Genomic DNA, 27,775 nt, shown 5'->3' with positions numbered 1-27,775 from the left:
TCTCGCTCTCTCTCATTGTGTCATACGGATTACTGTTAATTTATTATGCTGATCTGTTCTGTACGACATCTATTGCACGTCTGTCCGTCCTGGAAGAGGGATCCCTCCTCAGTTGCTCTTCCTGAGGTTTCTACCGTTTTTTTTCCCCGTTAAAGGGGTTTTTTTGGGGAGTTTTTCCTTATCCGCCGCGAGGGTCATAAGGACAGAGGGATGTCGTATGCTGTAAAGCCCTGTGAGGCAAATTGTGATTTGTGATATTGGGCTTTATAAATAAAATTGATTGATTGAATTGATTGAAGTGAAACATAAAGGTTTTATGTCATTTTGACAAGCTGGGGCATTTATGTAGACTTTACATAAAAAAATTTGTGTCATGGATGGGAGTTTACAGTGGTGGGGAAGAGTTTAAAGTAAATAGCAAGGTAAATTTTGTTTTGCTGCTGTTAAATTACTTCCCCAATTACTTTATTTCATGCCGATTTTTTTTTTTCAGTTATTGGATTTCTGTCACAGTGGGGTCAAAATCACAAGTTTAATTATGATAAAATGCTATGTCAATTCTCAACGTTTTCTCATCAGACAATTCATAGGATATCCTACGAAAAATGCATGCACAACAGTTCGTATGGTATCCTACAAATTTGTACCCTACAAATGATGTTACATGCTTAACATACAGTTGTGTTATTAAAGTAAAGTTACAGAGGTTAGGTTCAGGCAATAAAAGTTACTGAGGTTAGGTTTAGGAAAAGAAATATGGTGAGGACGTAGCTTAAAAAGAGTCAAAGTTCACACGGATCCAAACACACAGTTCCAGGGTAATGTAACAGGCAAAGGTCTGCTATTTTGTGACCCATCCACCACCCAAATCTGCCCCTTTACAAGCACTCAAGACGGATTTGTTGTTTACTATTGGCAGCGTATTGGTCATGTAATTGTAGCCTTCTAAAATAAGTGGGATAGCTATGAGTTCAGGTCCATTGCTTTTTGTAGGAATATATACGAAAAATTTGTGAAAACAGTCTGCAATGTATTGGAGGAGGTGTAGAAGGTCTTGATTTCTCATTGTTGAGTGATAAAGTTGTGGTTATCCTAATTTATTCATTTATTTCTTTATTGTCAACAAATTCCATGTGCAGAGCCAAACCAACAATGAATGTCTCCTGCCAACAAGTATTATGTGTGATATATCTCCTTTCTCTGTGTCAATGAGCTCCACTGTTGTCAAAAATCTATTCACACACACATACACATCAATGAGACACACTATTGCACTGGGTGACGTGTTCCTTCGTGACCATGAAAACACTGTAGTTTATTTTGATTTAAGCCCACACATACCGCCCTGCTGCCATAAAGAACTACCAGGGAAGTGCTCTCCAAACACTGAGCCAGGCTGGTACCAGGCCTCAGAACATTTGCTACCAAGCTGTGAAACAACAACATAATGCAGAAAACTCAGTAACAACCAGAAGTGGGACCAAATCATTGTTTTGCAAGTTACAAGGAAGTTTCAAGTCTTTGCATTCAAGTCCCAAGTCAATTCCCAAGTCAAGACAGGCAAGTCCCAAATCAAGACAGACAAGTCTGAAGTCAAGTCGAAAGTCCTACACTTTCAACACAAATTTTGAGTCCTAAACAAGTGATAATGCACTCTTGCGCTAAATGCCATTTTAACAACAGAGTGATAATATATTACAATTTAAAAAGATCATGAATACTTTCAAAAAAAAAAGTATTTAGTTGTTATAACATGTTATTTAAAACAAGCGCGACTGAACTTAATCATTAAAAAAAAAAAAAGCACATAACGCTATTAACCATCAGGCCAGCCATCAGAAGGGGTCACCGTGTACAGATGACCCCAGTCCCCCAGGCCCATGTAAAGGTCTATACTTGACCCTTTAATGGGATCAAGTCCAACAATTTACTTACTGACTGAAACCACTGACAGTACAAGTTCAGATACTCCCACCCCCCACAGGTATTTTGAAATGGTGCAGTCCATCTGTCGTGGTCGGGGGCACCATGAGTAGAACTCAAAAGTGCCAACATGTGAGGTGGACTGCTGCCTGGACTGCTGCCTGATTAGCTAAGTCAGAGAGAAACAAGAGAGAACAAGACAATCAAAGGAGCAGAGGGGCAATGACCAAATAGCAAAACAACAACAACAACAACAAAAAACGTTTAGAAGCAGCAGGTATGACCAGGGGCGTTGCTAGGAGTTGAAAACATCCAGGGCTATTGCCCTGAAGTGGTAAAGTGTTTTTTACCTGGGTATATATATTTTGACAAAGAATTTTGTCAAAGAATGAGCAATCGTCTTCTATTGGGCTGCCCACATTGTTGGTTAAAAACCCTAAAGTCTCCAATTGGAGGACTTTGAGAACGACTTTGCAAACACAGAGTAAAACAATGCACTAATCACGAGAAATATAGTGATGTTGCACATCAAATTAAACAGCAGAACCTGGGCTACAAGGTTGTATAAACCCTTTTTACATACCCCAAACACAGCTCAAACAACAACTAAATAAACAATAACAAATCAAACACCACACAGCACCGATGTGCCGACCCACTCGGCATATTTTGGGCTCTACCTCAACACCATGTCATGCAAAACACGGCATTCATCTCAAATGAAAGCAGAGACTCTGCTGTTTCCACACATATCCGCCAAAGCACTCTACGCCAAAGCTTCAGAGGCCAAAGAACAACAACAACAACAGAAATCGTTTCGCCGAGCCATAGTTGTAATATTTCTCTTACCGTTGTTGTTTTGCCTTCAAAAGGTAATTCTACCAGTAAACATTCCTGGTAGACGTTTTGTTTTGTTGTTTTTTTGTTTTGTGTTCAAATGAATCCAGGCGAGCATGACGGCCTTTAGGTTCCGGCCCCACAACGGCGTTCTGCTGACTCTGATTGGCTTACAGTGCTGTCAATCTCATTTTGGTGGGTATAGCCTCATTCTATTGGCTATAACGAATCAAACGAGGTGTCAATCACTAAAATCGACCAATCCGTTGCAGAGATAAAGCCTCCAAAGCACAGAAGAGAAAATCTGCTTCACATTTAGATGGTGTGTGTGTGGTCAGTTTGGAGTAGGAAATACATGACAAAAACGAAACGGACAGTTGTATGTGTACAAGACTAAGTAAAACGCGACGACACGGTGCTGGCCACCAGTATTCACAAAAAATACACTTGTAATATAGAGTAGCCTGCTGCCTTGCGCGCGTCAGATTCAAGCTAACATTAGAACCTAGAAGGGGTGGGGCCCCTACTAAGGGGGTTTCAGAGTTGCAGAGCTGCGGAGGTGCCATTGCACAGGGAGGTTTAAGATGGTTGTCATTGCAAATGTGCCTAATTTGAGTGGCCGTCGGAATTGCCTGGTTTGCCTGTCCTGTCTGGGTGCCCCTAATGAACCTAATAGGTGTGAATCACTGAGGTCCCTTTTATATGACAACGATTTTCAACTGTAAACTTCAGTTGCGTTTTGGCCGATCGTTTACACAACAGCGGCATTTTGGGTGCCTGAAAACGCAACGTTTTGAAAACGGGTTCCAGAGTGCAATTTTTTGGAAACGGCAGTGTCTCCGTTGTCATGTAAACTTGCAATATGCAGTTCCTCTGAAAACGGAGACTTTTCGCACATATGCATTACAGTTCCAGTCAGTAGGCATGCGCGAGAAAGTCGACCATCAAAACAACAGTGCCGAGCTCTGTTTGTGCTGCTCACCCTGTTGATTTGAAGTGAAGTGTAGATCTGTTACTGTAGCAACTCCACCTCGTCGTCCATCCAGACAAAGTTATCTGTGCATGCTTTTGCCATTGTGTCTTCTTTGTTTTGGTTTGTAATCACCGCGTTGTAGAGGAAGGCGCTTCAGTGCAGGCGCATGGCGTCATGCCGTGGTGTTGCTTTACAAATTTACACTGCCACCCATTGGCCTGGCGTGCATACTACAGTGTTTTTGTGGCTCTGTGAGAACGGGGATCGTTTCAGTAACGTCGTCATATAAACACAGAAGTTTTTTAAAACGCAAAGGACAGACTTTTCTGTTTTTAGAGAAACCGTCATCTAAACAGGGCCTTAAAATACGTTCGGGGCTAGATTCAAAACATCCGGTGCTGAAGCCTCGGAAAAAATGCTTGGTGACACCACTGGGTATGACAGACAAAGCTGAAAGTGAGAAGTGAGGCAGAGTCATTTTTAGCAAATAAAACCTGCTGTATTTGCTCAGTTTTAAAGCTACAGTGACACAGGTATCATATCAAACTAGAGGAACTAAGGAATTCATTGGTACCAGCCATGTTATGCCATCTTGTCAGAAAGGGGGCCAAATAATGATCCAAAGATGCACTGAATTTTTTTTAAGGGAAAAACGGAACACTGCTATTTTCCAAAATGGTGTATTTAAATATTTCTGCATACTGGAGTCCCTGAACAATCTTGGAACTGCATAATTTGGTTATAACTGGAAAACTGAGAGTTGACAGCCATGAACTCTCCACACTATTTCAGTTCAGCACACAATTTGGCCAATATATGATTAAAGTAGCCCTCGAGATTGAATTAATAAATAAAGAAAAAAAAAACGCGTTCACTCCTGATTTGATCTAATGACTTAATACCTTTGCAGAAATTTCCTCAATCAGTGTTTGATTTTACTTTCCTCTAATCATTCACTAGAAGGCATTTTTGTTTTGGCCCAGGACACAAGTGACTTCCTCTGCATTTCAAGATAAGACAACCTAATAGTCTCAATAGTCTTAGTCTTAATAGTAGATTCAAGTACAAGTAGATACAAAATACATGTGGAAATGTGATTAATTGGACTCTATTCGCAGGAAGTATAAAAAATTTATAGTGACCCCCATTCCCCTTTGGTGGGTGTGGATGAGGGGCCCACATTTGAAAATGTTGTCCATCCTGCGTGTATTTCCTAAAGGCTGGCCTGTTGACCAGTACCATAACAGATGGATTTTTGTGTGTTTCTGTCTTGTCTCTTGTATAACTCATCTCGTTTTGGAAAAATGGCTGTAACTTTCTCCAAAACTTGTAAGACATTCTCTGTTAGACTGTTCCTCCTTTAAAGTGCTGTTATACATTGTTTTATATTTTATGTTTGAATGAAATAAAAAAATTATGTTATTGTTAGCTGAATCAAGAAATGTATCAATTTGTGGCACTTTTTTTTTTTTTTTTTTTTAAATAAAGTGCTTTTTAATCTTTGGGCCGAGGGGAGGGTATCAAGGATTTTCAAGGCAAACAACACATTCTCAGTCCAACCTCGTCCTATATCAACATTTGGTCTTGGACTTTCCACGTCTACATACAGTATATATATATATATATATATATATATATATATATATATATACTACGTCAGTACAACACCACAAACTGACGATTTTTGACCCATGCATTTGGGTTTAGGCAAAAAAAGCACTTGATTGGGTTTAGAAAAAAGAACAGGGTTTGGCTTTACAATCATATGGCAAGTGAACAACGGCCTCCTGGGTGACAGACGGTGGTTGTTGGACCCATCCACTACCCCTCCCACCAGCCGTAGATCTGCTGTCTTAACTTACATTGTTTTTCCGCTGTGTTTCACCCTGGCACCAGAATAGCCAGAATAGCCAGAAGTCACTGCTCAAGCGCCAGTTTTTGACGACTTTAGAGTGAGACCAGGTTGAGTCAGAGGGCTCAAAGTGAAGTCACGAGTCACTGTTGCAAGTCTTTTTTGATTTTGACAGGTTGAGTCTAAAGTAATCAAATTTGTGACTCAATCCAGGTCACATGAATCAAGTCCACACCTCTGATAATAACCATATAACCTATAAGCTATAGGCCCTTTTTTGCAGTAATTATCTTAATCCTTAAAATTAAGGGAAAGAAAATTATTGAATTGAATTGAATTGAAATCTTTATTTTGAACATGCAACAGCAGTGAAATCAACAAAACAAAACTAATAATAATCAATAATAAATACAGGTAAATAAGAAAACAAAATGACAAAAAAATTAGGGGTGTCAAATTATTGCGTTAATTGCGAATAATTAATTACAGCCATATTTAACGCGCTATGTTTTTTGATTGCGTTAATCTCATTTTTAATCTCTAACTTTACTGTTTCTGTATGCCACAGAGTTGCCTTTTATAAAATGACTTTATAAAACCACTTTTTGTAATATATATCGATCTTTTGATCATCTGCCACAATAATGTAATGAATTTAAATGAAAATACCTCAAATTGAGGGCTTTTCTCAGCAATTTTGAGATGAGATTAAAAAAGAGATTAATTAGATCAATTAATTACAGATCATAATTAATTAATCTCTCTTGACAGCACTAAAAAATACATAATAATTTACAAAATAGTCAATCTAAGTCATGATTAGCCATCGCAATCCTTGTCTTGTCATAGCAAATGAAAGACAGGAGCATGGACAAGTCAGAATGGTATTCTATGAGGGTGGGTTCTGAGGTCTACAGGGCTGATTCAGAGACATGATTCATACAAATGAGCACTTTTTAAAACTCTTCTACTTCAAATGTAGAAGAACTTATTTTAAGATATGCATTGGGGGAACACATTCCATATTAAAGTTGCATCAAACACTTTAAGTGTGGTAAGTTCTTTTTTTAGTTCAAGACAGTTTTTGGAAGGTTGTGTGTTTTAATTTGTCACCAATAAAACATTATTATAGTGATTTTAAAACATTGCATAATTATTTTAAACAAACACGACAATCACCTCAACACTGCGTATATTTTTATATTCCATGTTAACTGATGAATTTAAAGGATAATCTACTAAAGTGATTGAAGGCACAAAAGCTGGCAGCCTTACAACACAAACCATATGGACAGCACCGTCCCCACACCCTCATCATGAGAGGTAGGAGTGAAATGTATGGCAAATGTCTAAAATGTGACATTTACCACTGTAAAAAAAAATAATGAGCTAATTCATAGTTAAAATAGATTATGAATAACAATTCATCTGCAGCCATTTGTGCTGAAATTGGTTTTTAGGACTTGCTTGAAATGAGGCCATTTACATACATGTATGCATGCCTGGTGTGCAACCTCAGCTCTCCCTCTTCCTCACTCCTCCTTCTGAGACGACCAAAACCTCAGAGATGGGCTGCCGTCTTTTTTCTGTTTTTTTTCCCCCTAGCAACTACCATTCAAAAGAGAACATTTTCCTATCAAATCTGGGCGTCATGCTATTTCAGGTCTGGGTCATGAATTAGTTAGTTCAGACTCTGCACGTGAGTGAGCTAAAGCAAAAAGATGATAGACTGGTGCTGGGTGGGTGTTGTGAGCGTCTAGGAGCAGAGGAGCACCACCAGGTCAGTGCACAAAGATGTACGGACTATATGAACTAAGTATGCAGAGCAGCGTTGTCTTGATCTTTAAGTGAAATGTCGCCATGATGAGTGTGTTCCATCATATTCTATGTATTTGAGATGACAGTGACTTTAAGGAAAAAATTCAGTATCCCAACCCAAAAGATTTTCCTAATTAATGGTTTATAATTCATCTATAAAGCATTAGTAAATGATTCATTAACTATTAACTTATACACCTTTCATAAAGAGTGCCTTGTTAGAAAGGTGCCTCTTTGCTCAAGAACAGGATGACCTATGCACTGAGGATGTAATTCTGCACTTTCTCAGGTTACTCCAGCCTCGTCCCACAGTTCAAAGACATGCAGGTTAATTGGCCCTGTGACTGGGATAGGCTCCTGCCTACCTGTGACCCCTAACAGGGTAAATAGTTATGGGAATTGGATGAATGAATATTCGGTTGCTTTTTCTATCAACCAGATACATTTTGCTGCAAAAAAAAAAAGATTGAAGTGAGATGAACAGACTGAAAACTTCATCAAAACAGATGTTGACAAAGTTGTCATTTGAAGACAATCATTTATACTTTAACAAAGGTAATAAATTGCAATAAATTGCAATTTTCATGATCACAATACTCAGCATATTGCCAGTGTTTGGTAGTAGCATCCCCACAAGTAGCAATATTGCTAACTTAACTACATTTCTTAGTAGCATGGTGGTAACATCACCACTTTCTGAGTCAAATAGCTTTTCAGTAGTGAAGCTGATTAACTGACTGAGAAATGCGGTAGCATCCACAAAAGTTACAAGCTCTTTTACCCAGGAAAAGCTCTTAAGTGCAGTGTGCCATTTTCTGCGGAGGTCTGGATAAAAGTAAGGATGGCATGTTGACAAGGGAAGCACTTCCTCATGATATCACATTCACATTCATTAGTTTATTCTGCTTGCTGCTTTCACTATTGACTTTTCTTGGCAAGACCCGCCTCTCAACTCTGCCTCTGATTGGCTACATTGCACTTCTTGATGTGTTTCTCCTGTGTATTACTCATAGACTGTATATATTTAGTGGATCTGCAATGGACACCAGAGAAAGACACAAGAAGGGCCAAGAAAAGAGCTAGAGAGAATTTAATTACTCACAGAGCCAGATAACCTACTGAAAAAAGAATCAAAAGCAAAGAAGAAAGTTTTAATTAAAGTCTGTTATTTTATAATAACATCACCTTCCTAAAAATATGGCCTAAGTCATTTTTTGACAAACATGATTTTTTTCCCCTGAATCAACTTTTCTGCCTTTTCAAACAATATTTCATCTACAGTTTTTGTCTCATTTTTTCCACTTTACCATTATATGATCTAATTAAGTAAGATTTGAATACCATATTGTGATCTAACAGCTAGGCAAATATGAGTAAAACTAAAAAATCACAAAGGATCCTCTTTACTGTTGTATTTTTATTTAATGAAAATCTCACTAAAACAAAATATTAGTAATCTTAACATCATTTGACCTGCATTATAGTATGCCTGTTGTGTTGTTGCCTCAGTGTCTAGAGGCAGCTTGTGCACCCCTAGGGATGCATGCATACCACTTTGGGAATCCCTGATGTAGCTTAATACAAGTGACCACAAGGCAATGAATGTTTTTCAGATTGATCACACATTTGTGACCGTATACCTCAAAGGGTTGATATATTTTTCATTATTGGTAGGAGATGCACTTGACAATTCTGACACCAATCAGGCCTCATCCACGAAAAATGACAATGAGACTGTTGTTGAAGAGACTAAGCAGCATGTACCAGGCCAAGACTCTGTTTCAGATGGAACAGACAAAACCTTAAACACTCCCGTTGATGTTGCTGAAGATGCCAAGCAGACACATCCACACCATGAAGAGGACATATCTGTTAGCTGATGATGTCATCAGCGATCCAGACTATACCCCATCCTACAATAAGTTCTCTGCCCCTGAATATGAGGACAGCCTAATCATGGTGGAAACAACACCAGAACAGCAGAACAAGGATGAGGATGATGATTTAAACAATACGGTCAAAAGGAAAAGAAATAAACACCTTAGTCTGGCAACATGGAAGCAAAATGAATCCAAGGAGAAACGTCTCAAATGAATGTCATACAAGAGCAAAGGTGGCAAAGAATTAAGTGCATAGGGTATGGGTCCTCCCTGCAACTCGAAGTTCTGTCAGCGAGTCTTAACTCGGGACTGCCAAGTCATTACAGAGGAGCAGTGGCAGTGGATATTTCAGAATAATGAACACCTGGGAAGAATGTCAGTTCTACATCACCACTTTGATCACAAAGGTTAACATTAAGCAAAAGAAAGTTGCCGAGGGATCCCGACGCAATTCATCATTGTCCTACCAACTGAAGCTTCAAGATGGAACAAGTCTCAAAGTGTGCATGGCACTTTTTTCCTCTACACTTGGTCTTCCTAAAAGAACCATTACACACTGGCTGCACAAAGACACCATCGACCATGATGAACAAGCAGCATCGCCACCATCTAAATCTGGATCTAAGAGTGGCAAGCATTCAAAGCTTGAAACTGATATCAAGGATTTCCTTAAGGACTGGTTGACAGACCTGCCCATTGACCACATCAGCAATATCAACAGGCGTATTCATTCTGCAAAAAGATTTTTGTGTTTCATTCAAGCATGGGAGTATGAGTAAGGCCAAATATGATGAACATGTCACCCAGAAAGATGACGCGAGGCAAGAGAAATCCTGTGACAAGGATTCTGTGAAAAATGAGATGTCGGTTTGGACAATGGACTTGCAAGCTGTGTTACTGTGTCCACAAACCCAAGCCAGCAGCCTGTATTATAAAACGAAACTGCAGGTCCATAACCTTACTCTCTTCGACTTGAGATCAAATGAAGAGTACTGCTACATTTTGGACGAATCGGAGGGCGACCTGAGTAGCGAGGTATTTGCACACCTTCAAAATCGCTATTTTGAAGGTATGATCAAAGACCACCCAGAACTCAAGGAGATCATAGTGGGGAGCGATGGTTGTGGTTATCAGAACCGCAATGCATGTGTGGCGAATGCATTCTCTGAGCTTGCAAGGACATATGGGGTACTAATAACACAGAAATACATTGTTGCAGGGCACACACAAATGGAGTGTGACAGCATGCATAGTACTACTGAACACAAAGTAGTTATGGATATCTTCACCCTGAGAGACTACGTCATCATACTCCAGACTGCAAATATTAGGCCATCACCTTACCATGTGAAGGTGCTCAAGCATGATGAGTTGTTGAAACTGAATGGATCTTACTTGATTGGCATCAGACCAGGCAAAAAATCTCAGAGGACTGTGCATGACTTGCAGGCTCTTCAGTTTAGCAGTGAATGCAAGGTCCATTTCAAGGTGTCCTTCTCAGAGGACTCTGGGTGGGAAGCACTGCCACAGAGGGTCCAGGTGCCAGATGAGCCGATAGCATGGATAAGAATGTTTCCATGTGCTCTGCCAATCAAGGAGAGAAAGTTCCAGGACCTCCAGTCAGTGAAACACGTCATGCGTGCACGTCAAACAGTTTATCTGAACATTGTTTTGCCTGCCTATTTGTTTGGCTAACAGTTTTTCTTATCACTGTGAAAACGCTGATTTGACAGAAAAATAAAAGTAGCTTTGCATGTAGAAAGCCACTTTTGCCATTTTCTTGCAGCTTAGTTTGCTACATTTCTCAGGAAAAAGCTTCAGTGTAGTGAAACTTTTCTTTGATGTAGAGTAAGTGGTAGCTTAGCTCACTACATTTTCCAAGTAGCTTGCCCAACACTGTATATCTCAAAATGTTAAAAATTGCAATATTGAAGGTCTGGTGATGTTGAACTCTTCATGGTCGACATAACATTTAGCCAACCCCGTCACTGTGGGCACTTGCATCATGCGCTTCATTGTCTTTGCAAAGTTTTTACATTTTGTGACTTTTCTTCTTTTCTTCTGTGTTCCACAACTTTGGAATGACCTGCCTGAGAAGATCTGGGCCGCAAGCTCAATCTCATCTTTTAAATCACTTCTGAAAACCTACTTGTTTAAACCTGCCTTTCAGTGACTTTAACTGTTTTATTATTGTATGTTTTTACGTTGTTATTTGTATTCTATTTTTATTGCTTTTGTCTTGTTTTATTGCTTTGTCTTTTATTTGGTTTTGTAAAGCACTTTGTAACCATGTTCTGAAAGGTGCTATATAAATAAAGTTTATTATTATTGTTATCATTATTAATATTATGTGTGAGTAATGGGACAGCCTGTTTTTATCTGTATTTTAGGAATAATGGAACACTGATGATGAAAATGTCATTGCACCTCATACACCAACCTTTCATAAGAAGAAACTTCTCAAATTAATTTCTTTCTCTTAAAACTCACTTAGGCAGTTTTCAAGAAGATTCTGACTTTCACCAGTGTTTTCTCATCTGGGATTTGTTCTTAGGTAAAAACCAAATTTATGCATACTTACTAGAACTCTTATGCCTGCACGACATTTCTGTCCGTTCTGACATTTCTGTCCGTTCTGACAGTCACTATGTCAGATTACACAATTGTGGAGTCAGAAAATCGTGCTGTGACTTGGCCGACAGACACGACACACTACACGATGGTCCACGCCAATCATCCCTGCTTGTCCTTCACAACGTGTGTGATGTCACCTCGTTATTCTTGTCCTGTTTTTATTACTTTTACAATTATTTCAGTCACTACGTCTGTTCATGTGCCAGCCGAAATGTTGCTGTTGTAACATAAAAAGATCCAGCAGATGGCAGGAGCTACATTTGAAGTACCGTATGTAAACATGCAAGTCACAACAAGAAGTCCACAACAAGTTCCTGCAAATGTTTTACAATAAAAGCCTTTTTAGAAAATGAAGGGATTCTCTCAACCAAAGTTATAAGGGGCTTTTAATTTAAAACAGATACAGGAAGTACTGAGTTTAAATGACGGCACAATGCATTAACTTTATCAAGACAAATGGCAGCAGATATAAAGTAAAAATATAAAAATACAGAGGAAATAATAAATAACGGCCAGTTTATAATGTAGTCTGTTTCAAATGAAGCTGGTAGCCTTTGCAGTTGTGGTAAGTAAAAGCCACTATGTTTTAAATTTTCTTACTTTATGTCCGTCTCCATTATAAAGACATAATATTGTTTGCTAGCTTAATGCTAATGGCAGTACTCACCGGGTTGTGTGACTGATGTTTCACACCATCATTTTTCCCTTAATCCACTGTGTGGTAACATCCTTAGAGGAAATATCTAAAAGGCTGGGGGGTTGCCGTGTTGACGGTTGTCATTAACCATGAGACACTACACGAGATGAAATGATGGATTATTGTGTACAACACTCATTGTCATTCATGATCCATGCTGTCACCGTACATCACTGCGTCGGGCTAGAATCGGGCTGACATCGTGTAGTATGTACCAGGCATTAAGCACATTTTGTGCTGACATGTTTATATAGACTAATTGCTTATTGCATTTTCTTTAATCCCATAGTTGTATAATATTATAGGATTTATATAAGAATAATATTTTTATCATTTAATTTATTTAAATTTCTATTTTTGATATATAACAAAAAGCATTATGGTCTTTTAAAATAAACACTAACTAACGTCACTAACTATGCAGTTCCCATCAGTTATATGTCACCTGGTACGCATGTGTCTGCGTTTGTGATTGTCAGTTTGACAGGCTCCCATAAAACTAACTTTTATCTTGTTTTAAAGCTACTTTTAACGATACACGTTATAGACTCCGGTGGTTTTAGCAGCAACTTTTAACCGGATACAGGATTTTAACCATTGGATGTTTGGATTTAAAGTTACCAAAGAAAAACGCTGAACACAAGAAGCCATGGCTCCAATCACCTTACCACCACCTGCCTTACTGCCTCTCTCTTAACACACATACATGCACCTTGCAGAGCACCACAGCACTTGTCTCTGTCCTCAGTCCTGATGTTTGTGCTACTATAATGAATAAAGTTTGCAGTTTGTGGGTCAGGTCGTTGATTAATGCATATTTTTAGCATCCCATGCATCTGTTTGTATTATTTTATATCCACTCCGGCTGCTACTAAATATGACAGCTCATTTGGCAGTCACCCTCTGCAGAAGCACCTCCACTTCAAAACAAAAGGGTTTATGTTTGGAGTCCCCTCCTCCACCATCTTTAGACTTTTGGTTGTGCTTTCTTGACTTAATTTTCTTAACTTTCTTCATCTTCAGTTTCTGTGTGCACATGGCCCTGCAGTCTCATGCCCTTTTATATGGGGATATCTGGGGCTTTTACCTATGCTACTTCAACCCAGTCTCACTGTAAAGTTGTTGAATTACGGAGCATAGGCAGTGACTTCCGGCATCAGACACTGACAAATAAGTGGCCCTGGAGCCGGCCCCCTCGCACTCTGCTCCGCTGGCACAGACAGTGGCCCCAGTTGCTCAGCTCTCCGAGCCCGCTCCCCCTCTCGACGAGCCCGAGGTGAAGCATGCCAGTCCTGTGGAAACTTTCTCCAAAGTGTGCTGCTCTGCACCTGTCTCCACAAACCCCCGGCACTGCTCGTCCTGTTCATCAAGCCAGACCACCATCCACTCTGTGGGCTCCAGTGCCAAGCCATTTAAGTGGTGCACGGTGGAGTTGGACAGCGTGTGCCTGCCGCTGCTGTTGGACACTGCTGCCTCCAGGTCTCTGCTCAATGAGTCCACAGTCCAATGGCTCTTTCCCTGACACACTATCAAGGCGGCGCAGAGGCACTGTACGGCTATGGACACACTAAAATTGGCATGGTGGGCAACCGCCACCTTCTCTGTACACTACGGCTCCAGAGCTCTCCTAGCGTTCACCTTCCAGGTGTCATGCCATGGTGCCAACCTCCTTGGGTTTGACCTGTTCTACGCCCTGGGCTTTTCCATCACAGACAACACAGGTGCCACATACTGATGGTGACCACATCCTGGCAACACCGCTGGCCGTTGCTGTTCACTGGGCTGGGCTGCCTCACCGCCTTCAACCACCAGCCGTTCACTGACCCAGCCGTGTCCCCTGTCATCCAACCTCTGTGTCAGCTGCCCTAAGCGACGACATCATAGCCGAGCTGCAGAGGCTCCTGGACACTGGCATCATTGAGCGAGTTGACGCCTCACCCTGGATCTCCAACCTGGTGGTGGTGAAGAAGTCGGGTGGCCTGTGCCCCTGTGTTGACCTCAGGCAGGTAAACAAAGCGGTGGTCCCAGACAAATACCCCCTGCCCATGGTGGAGGAGCTCTCTGCTAAGTTCCATGGTTCAATGGTCTTCTCCAAGCTCGATCTTCGCCAAGGCTACCTGCAGGTTCCCCTACACCCAGACAGCGGCAACCTCACTGCCTTCGTAACCCACATGGGGGTCTTCTGTTACACCCGCATACCCTTCGGCCTTAGCTCCGCCCCCAGCTGCTTCCAGAAGATCATGGCCACTATCTCTGCTGACATCACAGGCATGGTCATGTATCTGGATGACATCATGGTGCATGGAGCAACATCTGCCCTGCACGACGATCGTCTTTCCAGGGTGCTTGACATGCTCGCCCGCCACTACCTCACGTTGAATGGGGAGAAATGCATCTTTGCAGTGCCCGTCATCGAGTTTGTGGGGTTCCGCCTAACCACTGATGGCCTGAGCCCACTCCATTGAAATGTCGATGCCGTCCTGCGCCTGTCCGAGCCCTCCTGTCCCGCGCAGCTGTCGTCGTTCCTGGGGATGACCACATATTACCTGCGTTTCCTTTCCCACTACTGTGAAACCACCACATCACTGCGCACCCTCCTCATGCTGGAGGCACCCTTGTCTTGGACCCCTGCATGCTCCACCACAGTCAGTCTTAAATCGCAGCTCACCTCCCCCCTGTGCTTGCCTACTTCGACCTGCAGAGCCCCACATTTGTGACTTGTGACGTATCCAACACCGCAGTCGGCGCTGTCCTGTCCCAACTCCAGCGAGGGGCGGAGCATCCGGTGACGTTTGCTTTGCGGTCACTTACTCTGGCTGAGCAGAAGTACTCAGTGGGGGAGAGGGAGGCGCTAGCCTGTGTCTGGGCATGTGAATGGTGGCACCTGTATGGGTGGCACTTCACGCTGCGGACAGACCAACAGGCCCTCAAAGGCCCTGCTGGTCACAACCAGATCAGGACACAAGCCTGTGCGCCTTTACCGGTGGTCTGAGAGGCTGCAGGCGTATAACTTCACCACACAGTTAACGCCTGGCAGGGAGAACGTCGTGGCAGACTTGCTCTCCAGAGCCACACCCAGCTCTGTGCCAGACACCGCCCAAGACCACTCGGAGCCGGAACTGGTTCTCATGCTGCACACGCCCCTCCAGGCAGCCGTTTCCCTGCAGGAGCTTCAAGCAGGACCCTATGTTCACCCAGCTCCGTGCTTTCATCTGAGAGGGCTGGCCCTCCAGAGTTCCAGAGGAACTGGTGCCCTTCCACTGCGTCAAAGGTGACCTCTCCTGCTGGAACGATGTCTGCGTGGCAAGGGGGGCTGTGCACAGTGGTCCCCAGCGCCTTGAGGGCACGCATCCTGGCCATGGTTCATGAGGGTCACCTGGGCGTCGTAAAGGTTAAACAACACCGCAGAGGCCCGGTCTGGTGGCCGGGCATTTACAGAGATGTGGAGGTGATGGTGAAAGACTGTACAGCTTGCCTCAACTGTAAGACCGGCCCACCCCCACCTCCACCATTACAGCCCCTGCCGTGGCCACCACCATGAACCCACATCCAGGTGGACATCTGCGGTGAACTCCACGGCATCCCCCAGCACTAACGCTTCCTCTGGTGGCCTACGACCTCCATTCCAAATGGCCTGAGGTGCTGCCTGTCGGGTCTGTCACCACCAGGGTGGTTACCAACTTTCTCTCCTTCCTGTTTGCCCGCTGGGGTGTGCCTGACACCATCACCACCGACAACGGGCCCCAGTTCATCTCGACCGACTTCGCTACCTTGGTGGAGGAGAGAAGGATCAAACATATCAGAACCGCCTTATACCACCCTCAGGCCAATGGCGGTGTGGAGAGGTTTAACCAGACCCTCAAGAATGGGGTCAGAGCACACCTGGCAGTAGGCCTCCTATTTTCATCTGCACTGCAGAGCACTTTGCTTCATTACAGAGCAACGCCACACGCCACAACAGGCAGTTCTTGAGCCCTCCTCCACCTGAACCAGATCCACCGGCCGAACCTCTGCAGCCCGAGCATCATCCCGCCCAGGTCCGCCAGAGGCCTCCTTACCTCAGAGACTATGTTACGAACTTTTGAAAACTCTAGACTAGGGCATAGCCTGTCATGTGGCAGAATAACCCACAAGGCTATGCGTGTAAACCGGTAGTCTACCTGGTTTATCCAATCAGGTTGGCTACGTTCAGGCCTTAATAATGTTTTGTTGCACTAGGTTGTTGTAAGCCTAATTGCAATTGTTCAGGTTCTTTGAAAGGGGGGGTAAATGTAGCATACGGCCGTAGGCCATAATATAGCGGAGTCACGACAGCTGATGTAAATATAGATACAGTGAGCACACAGTCTTTGTCCACACATTATTGGACATAACAGTGCATTTATTTTAAAAGAGACTGTATGCAAACAATACATTTCCTGTGAAAATGGAAGTGCATTTTGAAAACACACAATGCATGTAACAAGCTGAAGTTGACACAGTGTCCCAGAACGTCAACAACCAACACATCCAGGGTACCTTGCACGTCATTTGTTGACATGGAAAGTCAACATCGATATGTGATGAGGTCAGAGTGAGAATATGTTATCTAATTAGGATCACCTGGCACACCTATCAGTGTGATTCATCATTATAAGAACACAGGTGCAAACGATTCTCATGAATCTGAGGTAGGCTTTTTTTTAAGGACTTTTTTAGAATAAATTTAAGAAAAAGACTCTGGAAGATACTGGTGAATGAGGCCCATTTTTCAGTGTATTTAACTGAAGAAGATTGCACTTGCATGTATGTGTGTTTGCCTGTTTTGTAGTTAGTTATATAATGAGATATAATCATAATAATAGGGGCACAACAAAGTAATTGTGCTTAGGGCACCAGATGTCCAGAAGCAGCATTAGCACTTTGTTGAATTGCCTAGGACAGTACCCCAAAATACACAGAGACAGATTTACTGAGAAAATGTTGCACAATTGTATGGTTTTGTTTTCAGTCGGCATGTATTCCAATAAAGCTGATTCTGATTTTGCTCTACTTGAAACTGGGTTGATGATTTTTGTCCTCTCTATAATCAACTCAAGTTGTGACTTTTGTATGTTTTGTACACATACTGTATATAAAGATATACATATAGCCCACACTCTGTGGTTTTGTAAATAACGTTTTCAGATTTGGGATTTACTTTGTTTAATGTTCAGCTTTATTTTTCAACATGCTTGTATGCAATCATAACAATATAACATGAACAAATAGTTTCACACTTATTTGTCAAAACTTAAACTTGTCAAAACGTATTTGTTTTGTTTGGGACTCACTGAAATGAGCACTCATGGATCCCAGGAATTCACTATATTGAAAACCTATCAACATTACTGGTAATGTAAGGTCATGACATCCTGACAAAGGCCTTATCTTTCTGCTGCTAAAAGAATGAACACTATCTATTATGTTTTTTATTTTGGATCTATTTAAACAGAATCATGTAAATCACAATCCCCACAGTTGTCCATGGAAGGTCCATTTATAAAGGGTTAATTTATTTCACACTGATTATTACAGTCTAAACCAACAATGGCAATCCAGCTGAATGCAGATTATAATTACAGCCTATGAGCTGGGAATTTCTCTCTGTGATTTTTTTGGACTAAAGCAATGCTCACACACACACACACACACACACACACACACACACACACTCTTGGATGAGCCCCCTCAGTCTGGTGCTTACAGTGTGGGTTTCGGTGCTGTCAGCAGCCCTCTGTCACGCCATCACAGAGTAGTGTTGCCAGCTCCACCTGATCTCAATCCTCCTGCCGGAGTTCCTCTCATTGACTCGCTGACTGCTGCCAGACACACCAAGCAATCCCTCACCTGGAAAAACTCAGCAGGCTGCTTTGGCTCCCCCATTGTTTACTCTTCCCTCTCCAGGAGAGAAAAAAATGCAGGGTATTGTGCATCTGTGCCCGTATGTGTTGTATCTTAATAACAGGCATCCTTTTGGTGTGTTAGTGGGCACATATTGGCATTCCCCTCATCTCTCTCTTCTCAGGAGAGAAGTGTTTGTTGAAGGTACACAATGAAAAGAAGGAGACCATGCAAAAAGGCCCCTATTCACTGTATGTTGTTGTTAATGTTCTGGGACACCTTGTCAACTTCAGCCTGTAACATGCATTGCCTTATTTCAAAATACACTTCCATTTTCACAGGAAATGTACAGTTTGCATACAGTCTCTCTCAAAATAAACACACTACATTGACCCAATACCGAGCATTGACTTTTTTTCCTTCAACAACAAATGTACACGGTTATGTTTAGCCAACATGCACATTAGGTTTAATTTAGGCAACAAAAGCACATGGTTGGGTTGAGGAAAAAAGCACAGGGTTTGACTTTACATTCTATCAGGTGACCACAGGTCTCCCAGGTAAAAGTCGGTGGTTGTCAGACCCATCCACCACCGCTCCCACCTGCCCTACTTGAATTTTCACCCCCTTAACTTACATTGTTAACTTATTTTGTTGCTTCATATGGGGGTGATGGTATGTCTAAATTCAACAAGTCCTCCACATAAATCTGTTTTATGATCTGACAATGAATTGTTTATAGGCTAAGGTTTAGAGGACCTCTTTCATCATCAGTGTTGGAGGGAATGCATTACAAAAGTATTGCATAGCAGAAATATAATGTTTTAGTTGTAACAAAGTAATATAATGCATTACTAACAGGATTTTGGGTAATATTATCACATTTACAATGTCACATAACATGTCACCATCCAAAATAAACTTCCACACAGCTCCCCTTCCACCACCAGACAAGGCATAATTATTAGACTTTGATCCTTTGCCTGACCCTCCCTGTTTCCAAGGCTATCTGTTTATTTAAAAATAAACTATTTTTGCAGACTATTTAATTGTTCTTAATAAATATATTTTAGTTTTCATTTTGGGTCAGACCTGCGCAGCACTGAATTTGAAATGAACTGTAATAAATTGGTGCTTATGTGCTTTCCCTGTTAAAGGGTTTTTTTGGGGGAGTTTTTCCTTATCCGCTGCGAGGGTCATAAGGACAGAGGGATGTCGTATGCTGTAAAGCCCTGTGAGGCAAATTGTGATTTGTGATATTGGGCTTTATAAATAAAATTGATTGATTGATTGATTGATTGCCTGCTGTGAAGCAACATGACTCTCATCCACTTAAAATTACCATTACTTCTTCACCCCTCGTTTTGGATAAAGTAACACAAAAGTAGTGTAATAAGTAACTTTTTACTCTACACAGAGAGTAATATTGTAGAGTAACTTATTACTTTCAAATGGAAGGTAACTATTAGTACGTAATTTATTACATTTTCAGAGTAACTTGCCCAAAACTGGTCATGTTTACAGGAATATCCACCTGGGTATTGCTGTTATGGTTAGGGAGCAATTGTGGTCATGGTCAAAAGAAACCAATGAATATTGTCAAAGGAAAAACAAACATCAGTCTCCAATCGCAAAGTCCCCTCCTTCAATTCAATCCTCCTTTCTTTGCTGATCTATTACAACATCACCCAGCCCTTTTCCCTTGACAGATAACTGTTGGGATTCACGGGACCACAGATGATTTGTCATTTGTTAATATCTAAACTGGATATGTTAAGGCTCTTCTTCTCTGCATGCTCTTTGCTCTTCAGACAAAGAGAGCTATTTGTCACTCATCTCCACAGGATGCCTCATGGTCACACCCAGGTAAGACCAGTTGTCAAAATTGATTGGACAGGACTTTTACAGTGACATGCCCCTCTGTGATGTCACCAAGCAGACTTCGGGAAAGTTGTGCTCTCTCATAAGTCGTTCTCTTCGTCCTGAGCTGTGGAACAGCCCAGAGGTGCTCTTTTTTCCTCCTGGACCTTGAGCAGCCCAGACAGGGTCTCTTTTTCCTCCTGGGTTCTGACCACCTCAGAGACCCTTGCCCTGAACCACTAAAGGGAGGACAATTACTCACAGACTCTGTTTCTCCTGGACCACAACTTGCCCTCACTCGAGACAGGAGCAAACCTGAACCAGAGACGTTAGAGGTGCAAACACAAGGTTTCCAACTAACTTTCCTGCAACAAGGAGAACCAAGTTCAGTTAGCAACCCAGCATCTAACTCAGCACGGACCCCGAGTGACTAGCTTCCTCGGTCTGCATCTTTGGAACTAAGGACACAACAAAGACTGCATGTGGAACCACAGCTCTTTCCAGCCTTCTTCTACCGACTAACAAAAGCAGCACGCCTCAAATCAACTCTTCCCTCCATCCATTCAAGGATTGGTAACGTAACAACTGGGCATAGACTATTTAACTTGTATGTGATTCAATGCTGTTTACTGAGTCATTGTTGTGATTATTGCAGTTAGGTTATTGGTTAGTTGGCTTTTCCAAAGCTAAGTGATGTTGATTTGCTAATGTTGTTCTCAGACATGCATGCAAGTCTTGCATGCAACTAAACATCCTCTGTGCTATCCAGACCCTTTGCAACACATATCAAATTTGTAAATGAGCCTATGTGAATGTGATATGTGTTGCAAAGGGTCTGCGCTATCCAGACCCTTTGCAACACATATCACATTCACATAGGCTCATTTACGAATTTGCTTTTAACAGAGCTACACCCAAAGAGGCAACTCAAAGTTCTTTTCCTTTGTCTTTGTCCTGACCACACGGTCAGACAAACTGCTCCCCCGATCTGAAGCCAGCTTTGACTCAGCCATCTTGTAGTTCCCTGTTGTCAGCCATTTTGTTTTGTAGGCCAAACGACCCTTTGATTACCACACCCGCCTTTGTCTTTCTTTCTCTAATAATTATTATGAATAATTATTAATTATTTCAGATAGCCAATTTGATACTTTAATTGGAGATCTATTATGAGGTCAGGCCTGTGTTAAAGCTAAAGTCCCAACAAATGGTGCTGCTGTGTGAGGCCCAGGATTGTTTCCAACAAAACAGACTGTATTTCTAAGGCCATTTGGAGGCTTTACCACATTAATTTAAAGATATATTGTTAAATGCTTAGCTAAAACAATTGATGCTGTTTTTCCTTTAACTTAAGGAGAATTTCCTTTTTGTTCTTCAGCAAACAAACCTAAAAAGTAATTTCAATTTCCTCCTCATCAGAGTATCAACTTTATTAATGCTATATTTCTGATATGTCTATCTAGATGTCCAGGAAAGGTTGGAAATTCAGCTTGTGCTATTCTGCTCATTTGCATAAATTCTGTAAGCTTTGAAAAGAAAATTTGGCACTGGGTGGACGGTGGGCCGTTAAGACTGAGTCCTTATTGCTGGGCCCAGGTTTGAGTCCAGCCTGGGTCTTCTGCTGCATGTCATCACCTGCCTTTTCTGTTTCTCACTCCCCCTATCAAATAAAGCAGAGATGCCAAAAAAAGGGAAAACTTTCTCATTTGAATTTTCATAGCAAATGTCCAGTTGTCCATGCACACTGAGACGAGGTGCTGGATGAGAGGGGATTCCTTTAAGCAGAGAGATGTGAGCAGCGCTGCTCGAGGCTTTACTGCAGCCTTGTGTTGCCTCTGCATAGCTAAACTGCAGCTCCGGCAGCAAATCCAGAGAGGCTGCTGTGAGTCTTCTGTACAGCACTCAGCCGCTCAGTAAACCTTACACGTACCTTCCACCTGCTAATGGAAAGGAGGAAAAGTGGAGAAATTTTGCCATGCTCCTTATGTAGAGATAAGGTTAATAGTAAAGGAAAGGTGAGAGAGAGTGCTACATGTATGTTTGGTAATTACACTAATGACAAAAAACTGAAAGGGAGGGCATGACAAGATCCGTATATTCGGACACTGCCAGCTTGGACCTCCCGGACCAAAACATCAGTTTCCTCCTGGGAGAAGTTTGGCTGTCTGATGCTGCTGCTCTCTTCCTTCATGGCAAATTGAGTAAACTCTCATTACGCCTTCGCGCGGCGCATTTAAGGGCGAGGAGAGGGGCTCATTTGATTGGTGCGATGTGAATGGGCTGTGTAAAACCCACTCCACGCCTTCTCTCCTCCCTCTTTCCGACTTGCGCCGGTAGGAGGGACGGAGGTGGGATAGAGGAGTAGCTGCGCCAGGGCGCACGGTGTGCCAAACTTACAAAATCCGCCTGGCCACACCCAGTTGGCGAAGTGCAGGTGCACTGCGCCTCCGCTGTGCCCGGTCTGCGAAACTAGAGCCCAATGTGTGGCAAGGAACCAATGTTTCTTTTCTCAGCACACTAGGAACTGCCAGAAATGCATCATGGGTTGAGCTTACATACAAACACCAACAGATACCCACACATAGTGTTTGTACTGCATACACACATACATTCACATACCTCCTCATTTTAGGGATTTGCCTTTATCATCAGTTCTGGGTGCAACAATAAACTCAATGGAGAGAGTGTTGTGCAGCTGTAGTAGTCTCTCTCTCTCTCTCTCTCTCTCTCTCTCTCTCTCTCTCTCCCTCTCTCTCTCTCTCTCTCTGTATGTCTCCTGGTCTGTCTCTATTCATTTTCAGTTAGCTCAATTAACACATTAGTAACATGTCCTTAGACAAAGGGACAAGACAGTGGCTAAAAAAGAAAAAAGAAAAAAAGACTTCAAAAATGCAGTATAACTACTAAGTAACAGGCAGGAGTTATATAGCAGCTTGGAGGCTGGATGTGGATTTTACATGATTAACTGTATATTTGGCTTAATTTTTTAAAGGAGGAGGAGGAGCACAGAACCCCTCTGTGGTCACATGGTAGAAAAAAATGGATGTGCAAATTTGTGCAGATGGTTTTGTAATTCATGCCTTCAGATTCACAATGCATGTACACAGTTTTGTAATCCCAGCCCATTCTCATTCCCAGCATATGATATTGACGCCAGAAGCACCCTTTAGCATCTTCATGAGTCGGGCTTTCAACTAACTCTTGTGTAAAAACATCTGCAGAGATACTTGATGCTGAGAGCAACTAGTGTAGTATAAGGAGCAAGAACGTCCATGTAGGGCGAAAGGAGGAAATGGGTAACACAGTTTGTTTACAGAGTGAAACCAAAGGTCAATATTGTTTTAAAGTAACATGACACAATTTACGTATGGTCCTTGCGCACTGACGTCACTCAAGTGACCTATTTACATCATATAACAAACGTACTTATTGTAAAACTTCAATTAGTAGCCCAGGTTATTATTTGCTTTAATCACTGAACTCTGCAGGCTTATATTAGGGACAGCCGTCTATTTGGGACAGGCCTTTAATTCCTTTTACACAAAACTGTTGCTCAGCAAAGATGGGAATTACAATTGAATTGTATATTTGAACCAGTATGAATATTACTTGTATAAAAATTTGGCTTCAGATAACATGTCAGTTATGTGTTATGTTATGACACTTGTTTTACGGATGGATAACGACACCCAGCATACTGACACACCACTTTATGCTGTTAAAACAACAACAAGTTACAATAATTTTCATGAAAAACACTTCCTATTCTTTTGATTGGTGGACTCTTATGGACTAAAGGAATATAAATAACTTACCAGGTAATTGAGGAATGTATTCTGACAGCTTTAGAGGAAGGTAGTCACTACTTTTTTTTTCGTCATGCAGTTAAAGCTCAGTCTTCTCTAGTGCTCATTGTTTTAGAAAAATTAAATCGGGAACTGCCCATTGGTTCGACAGCCCATTGGTCCGACATCCCATTGTTACGACCATATTAAACCCATTGTTCCGAAGTCCGTTCCGAAATCATCATGATGCCCTGTGGTTGAGGTCTGGTTAGGTTTAGGCACAAAAACCACTTGGTTAGGGTCAGGAAAAGATCATGGTGTGGGTTAAAATGAAAAAGAAAGTGACAAACACATAAGCCGTGAGCCTGCTCCGCCCCAAGCCTTTCCCAGCTGACCTAGAGCTGGTTGCGCCCGCTGTGAGCCGTTCAGCACCGTGGACAGTCGGACTAATGGGATGTCGAACCAAAGGGCTGTCGGACCAATGACATGGACCCAATTAAATCAACCAAGTTGACAATGTGTAGCATCTCCATATTGACAAAAGTTTAAACATTTATATTTGTATGTGCAATCTAAACAGCTAACTAATGTTAGTTCAAGTGGGTAGTCAACAATCCCATTTTATACATCCAAAAACCTTATATAAAAATTAACTGCTTGGCAACCAGACCGGGCATTTCATTGAGACAGGCCTCTCTTTGTAAAAAATTTGTAATTACACCAGGTTAGTAAAAGGGACTGGGCGTTTAACTGGAATTAGGCCTTTCATTTCAGTTTTACGGTATTTTAACCTAAACCATGATCTTTTTTCTAAACTTAACTAAGTAGTTTTGCTGCCTAATTTAAGCACAGCTGTTTTACAACATTACCCTGTTACAGTATGTTTCAGCTGTATGGCCTGTGTGTCGTTATGAGACACTAAAGAGCGGGACTATTTGGCATAAGAAGAGTTTGTAGTCCTCGCTCTCAAATTCACATTGCTTTTTTTTTTTTTTTTTTTTTCTCACATTGCTAACGTAACTCCCCAGGGATTTAAGCTTTTATTTTTCTAATTTTATATATATATATATATCTTGTGACACATAGACTTAGGTCCTAAGGGGAATCACTGTTGATCGTTGAAATTGGTTTTGTTCAAAAATGGTCAGTTGTAACGTTCATCACTGTTTGGAAGACTGAGGTTATCGTTAACATGAGATGGCACTTGTTACCATAACGGTAAACGTTCAGGTAGTGGGCTGAAGGAACTAAACAGAGAGTGTGATCAAGCTACATTGTAAAAAAAGATAAGGAGCATTGTATATAAATTGAGATGGACAGACTGGCACATTTTTTTCCCTAATATTTGACCCAAGAGGGGCTCTGTAGTGAAGGAGAGGCTGAGGCACTGGATCCTACATTTCTCGTAATGCATTTTTCTGTTTCTTTCTTAGGCCCCCCTGCATGTCAATGTCCCCAGTGTGTGACACAGATATTCTGTTGTAAATTTGTAGTCTCCAAACCCCTGACCACATCATCAGGGTTATTTTCTCAGACTTGACAAAGATTATCCAGAGACACATAGTTTCTGAAGTAGTGATTGCACTCAAAGTTCAAATTTTAAGGCAGCAATCACTAACTTTTTAAATTAAAACAAAATTAGTTACATAGTTCTATCTATCTATCTATCTATCTAGATGGATAGATATTCTTTCTTAATCCCATTATGCACACACACACACACACACACACACACACACACACACACACACACACACAGGACTATTGACCTGTTGCACATGTGGTACGTTCCTACTGGCACTTTAGTTTTTATTTATTACAACACTAGTCACAATGGCAGCCCTGCTCTGCCAGGAGACACCACAGGGCCAGCAGATGAAGAAAGTGGCATAACCACGGGAACATTACAACAAAAAAAATGAAAAATAAAATAAAATAAAATAAATAAAAAAATTGAGGGAGGTGTCAGGCAGGGAATTGAATTGAATAGAATTGAATTGAATTAAGAGACAGATAATCAATAGGTGGAACAGTTTTTAACTCAAAATACAAGGAAAATTGAATTAGTAATTGTATTTGGTACTTTATGCATCTTCAATCATCTTGTGTTGTTTTGGTCAGTATGTGCATTTCCTATACTGTGTCCTGTACACATGGTGTGTACAAGTATATATGAGTGCATGAATATATGTATATAGCAGTATGTGGTTATGCATATGACATGCGCATATAGTTTCTTTTCATTTTCTGTGCTTTTTCTTGGAAACCAACACAGATACAGTATATCATTCGAGTGTATACTTATATACATACTTATTATACTTTTATTTATACATTTTTTTATTTTCCCTTATGTATGTTATTGTGTTTTGTTTGTCACTGTGCATTCGGTTGTTGGTTGTTTCAAAATATAAATAAATTATTTAAAACAAACTGGAACACAATACAATTCCAATTCTGACTAACACACAGGGGAGTGTGTGTCTGTTATCCCCCTGCTTCCATCCCCCAAGGGGGGCATAAGGCACATTTCTGTCATACAGAGAACACCCATGATGTGTTATGCAGGGCTGGGCCCCTCTGTGTGGAGTTTGCACTTATCCTCATGTTAGTGTGGGTTCTTCTCTGGTTTCCTTCCACAGTTCAGTGACCTGCAGGTTAACTTTTTTTTCTAAATTAGACATAGGTGTGTGGTTTCTCTAGCTACGTCCACATAATATGTCATTTCATTTTAAAACAGCTGTTAAAACCAAAACGATATCCATACACATGAGCATTTAAGAACCATACAAACACCTGAAAAGGCATTTCACATGACCATTCAGGTATACTGGACATCTGTATGCTGATGTGAAAAGGAAGAAGATTGTCTACTCTGCAGTTGGTTAATTAGTTACAGAAAATACTTTGCACATGGCAAAAAGTAAGACCAGCGATCTCTTTGCTTAGACTGACAACAAAGTAGAAATGTTACTGAACGTAACACATGAGTATAAGATGGTCAGGGTGGCAGAAAACAGATTGGAAGTTGTTGGCAAAGCAAATATGGCAACATATCAGCAGTACAGGGAGAATTATCCATCGCCAGAGAAAGCCATGGCAATGGAGAGTACTTCCCACACAATACATATGAAATTACAAAAGGTATGAAGACCTAGCCATGATGTTTTGGCTTGACACATTGTGAATGATACGACTCAATTGGGAATTGAACATGGGTGTCTGCACAACCTCACTGGTCATAATGAAAGATGTTGTGCATGGTTACTGTCAATGAGCTTGTGTTATGACAACAAGCCACACTATCTGCTGAGTACAATCTTGGAAGGATATAACGATATCAACTGTGCAAGGGGCTACAGATTTATCATAAGAAGTTCTTGGTGTCCTTTGGTAGGTAAGACATGGGAGACATGGAAGACTTTGACATGTTGGGCTCTAGTTTCCCAGCGCAACGCAGGTGGCGCAGGTTGGCGAACCCCGCGCAGAGCTAGTTTCGAGCAGTGCAACCCGAGGCGCGCTCAGTTTGGTAGTTTGGCAGACCGAGGTGCGCTGAGATGGGTGTGGCAGCGCAGCAGGGGGAGGTGTCGACAGATCCAGCTTGGCGCAGTGACAGTTTCGTGCCAAAAGGCTTCGCCGAAGGTGCGCTAAAAGCTC

Source organism: Epinephelus moara, chromosome 13 (genome assembly GCF_006386435.1).
Source record: "Epinephelus moara isolate mb chromosome 13, YSFRI_EMoa_1.0, whole genome shotgun sequence".
In the NCBI taxonomy this organism is placed as follows: Eukaryota; Metazoa; Chordata; class Actinopteri; order Perciformes; family Serranidae; genus Epinephelus; species Epinephelus moara.
The sequence above is the reverse complement of the archived record's forward strand: the minus strand, read 5'-3'. Positions refer to the sequence as shown.